The following is a 3,524-nucleotide window of genomic DNA, read 5'->3' as shown; positions in this document are numbered from 1 at the left end:
TCTATTAAGATTGTTGATGTAAATTTTTCTTTGAAAATAAAATCTATCCAAGTTTTTAAGAAAAGGGCGGGAGAAGTTTACTTAGAGAATAACATTATGCAGTTAATAGGCCAGCAGGGATGAGAATGTAGCGATTTAATGGAAGAGAGGCGGACCTCTTTGACCTCAAGGATGGAGGTAAAAGCAGGCTCTGGACAGAAACCAAGAACTGAGAAGTCGGAACCCGAGGCTCTGCCTTTTCCTGGGCCCTGCTGTCCATCCCCTTGGCCTGTGTGCTTTATGCTCCCGCTCTCCATACAGCAGTGTTCTCTGCCGCAGTCTCCTCTCTCCAGCGTCCCTCAGTCCAGTGCCCTGACAGCCCATAACCCGGACTCTGTGGATCCTGATTCCTGGGAGAGAGATTCGGCTTGGGTCAGCATAGGTCAGGCGGCCATTCCTGACCCCATCAGCTGTGGTCAGGAAGCGGGTCCTGCCTTGTGACCACAGGAAGAAAAATAACGGACATTTCAAGGGCAAGTGGAGGAGGCACATTCTGAATTAAAAATTGGGGTGTATATTCTGTCGATGGGACAGATGATTTGACACTGAGAATGGAAGAGTTATGAAAGAAAGGCAAACATCATTTCACTTCCTTATTTACCAACAATTAAAATGATCTATGACCTCAAGTGAACACTGCCACTTGTCATTCAATTTCTAGATGAAGACAGTTATGAAGAAGAGGTGGAGGAAAGGAAGAAGAAGACAATAGTGCAGAAGTGATTTGGATGGATCGCAGGAAGGAAAAAGAGAGGCCATAGTAGTGGTGATGATGGTGAAGGTGATGGTGATTATGATGGTGATTATGATGATGGTGACGATGATGATGATGGTGATGGTGATAATGGTGATGGTGAAGGTGATGCTGGTGATGGTAATGGTGATTATGATGATGAGGATGATGATGGTGATGATAATGATGATGGTGACGGTGATGATGATAATGGTGATGGTGACAGTGATTAATTTTCCATTGATGTTCCTGGTTCTGTGCTCAGCACTTTACATTCACTATCACATTTAAGCCTGACACAACCATGTGAGACTAGTACTGTTATTATCCCCTTCTTAGAGGTGAGGAAACAGAAGAGGTGGATAGGTCTAGTCACTTGTCCAAGGCGGAAATGAACCCAGACAGCTGGCAGCAGAGCGTGGGCTTGCAACCACCACACCCTTCTGTCTCAAGCGTGTGAATGCCCCTTCACTGGGGAGGAAGACTTTTTGTCTGTGGTCAAGCACAGTGTGATTTTGGTACCCGTATTTGTACAATGTGATGAATGGGTACATTGCAAATGCCTGTGAACAACCACCCAGGCCAAGGAACTGAACCCACGATGTGTCCCTCCCCAATCATAACCTTCCCCCCTCCACAGACAGAACCATAAATCTGAATTTATAGTAATCTTTTTTCTTAATAGTTTTACCACCTGCGAATATGCATTCCTAAGCACTATAGTTTAGTTTTGCCTGTTGTTGAACTTCATGGCACTAGAAGTATACTATGTGCATTCTCTATGTGCATTTTGGTAACATCGTGTGTGAGGTTCATTCATATGGTTGTGCATTTCTGGGGTCCATTTGTTCTCTTAGCTGTACAGTAGTCCCTTGTATAAATACCCTTCTCCTGTAACTGGACATTTGGCTCGTTTCCAGTTTGGGGTTATTACAAACAATTGCTTCTACTAGTTGGTCTATGTCTTCTGAAGTGTGCACACACGTCTCTTTGCCCAGGAACACTTGCTCACTCTCAGGACTCATTATAAACATCCTTTTCCAGGGAGTCCTCTTCTCTGCGCATCTGTGCATGTCACTCTGCCACACAGTTACCATTTCATTCGAGGTCTCATTCACTCACACAGGGAGAGGGAGTGCTTCGAGGCGAGACCCTGTCAGATCCTTATTTTCCCCCTCACCCCCAGCATGATGTCTGGCACACACCAGGAGAGCAGTGATTGCATTTTGAGTAAATGATGAATGAATAAATGCATGAACAGTCAGCATTCCCCTGTACATTTGTAAAGCCAAAGCTTGTCATACAAGTGAATGGTGGAGCCCAGAGGTGCTGTTAAGATGTTCAGTCAGCTGTGGCTGCTTCTGGTATGTATTTCAACCTTCTATGACACAGGCCGATATCACACACGTGGCACCTGGGGACACAGTCAGAGGCGGAGGACTGGGGAGGACTGCCAAGGCCTCACTCACCCTTCCTGCTCAGTAGGCGGTATGTTGGATGCATAAAGACATCCAGAAAAATGCTTCCAGGCGTATTGCCTTTTTCTATTTCCTTTACTGCCTCCCAGGGCTAATAAGTGTGATTAAACCTCATTAGAGTGAGACAGCTAGTGGTTTCCTCATGCCTTTTCCTTATCTATTGTGTATTCAATTTGTCCATCCCCAAGGAAGATTAGTGAGCAGGTGGTGGCAGGAAGAGACCCATGGACATGCTGGTTCATCAGAGAGGAAGATGAAAGTCATGGAGTATGGGAAAGGGCTAGGGCAGGGGCTGAGCTGCCATAGGTTGATGGGTGTCTCCAAGGGTCAGAGCCTCAGAGACACCCATCAAAGGCATGCAGGGCCTCAGAGGTTGGGGAGGGGAATCCCGAAGTCACAGCAGTGGATTAGAGGCCCGGCCAGAATAGACAAGCTGGTGTGCGGGCCAGGCCAGGTGAGTTCCCTCCTGTCTTCTCTGTGACGGATTTCATCAGAACCCACTGGCCTCAGGATAACATGCAGCCTCCTTAACATGGTCAACAAGGCCTCCCCGACCAACCAACTGTACCCGCCTACCCCCCCTGCCTCCTCCCCAACGCCCGCCTACTTCCTGCTCCTATCTCCCATCCTACCTAGGCTAGCCTCCTCTCGAACATACTCTGTCGCCCCTGCCCACTGCATGCTTTCATATCCCAGCTTAGTAACTCCTTTTCCCAGGAAGCCTACCTGACCGCCTACCCCACCAAAGCCAGGATGGATGCCCCCGCCCTGTGCTCCCAGAGCTCCTTGGACCTCCTGACTCATAGCATTTGGCACACTGTGTGGTCCCGGTTTGTTTTATCATCGGCTTTATCTGCTAGACAATTAAGGGCAGGGACTGTGACCACTGTGTTCACATTCTATCCCAACTCAGTGTCTGTACATAGTATGTGCTCAATAAATATGATTTGGGGTGATTGAATAAATAAGGTGGTCAAGTATTTGCTCGGGATCATGGAGTGACTCAGAGGTAACTGGGTCTGGGAACAGCTCCTTCCCTCTCCCAGCCCCGTCTCCGGACCTTGACTTCTGCACAGACAAAGGCCTCCCTCTCCTCCTTTCTGGTGGCTCCTCTTGTGCCTATTCAAGCTTGCAGTGGGCACAGGGCTGCTCAGCATCCGTTACCCTTTTCTTAGGCGAAAACATTCAGATGCTTCCTGATCCCCAGCCCATGTGTTGAGTAGTCTTCACCCCAAGCTGCTGACCCGCTTTAGCCCCTGAAGCACATATTACCT

The sequence above is a fragment of the Phyllostomus discolor genome, chromosome 12 (genome assembly GCF_004126475.2).
Source record: "Phyllostomus discolor isolate MPI-MPIP mPhyDis1 chromosome 12, mPhyDis1.pri.v3, whole genome shotgun sequence".
Classification (NCBI taxonomy): Eukaryota; Metazoa; Chordata; class Mammalia; order Chiroptera; family Phyllostomidae; genus Phyllostomus; species Phyllostomus discolor.
The sequence above is the reverse complement of the archived record's forward strand: the minus strand, read 5'-3'. Positions refer to the sequence as shown.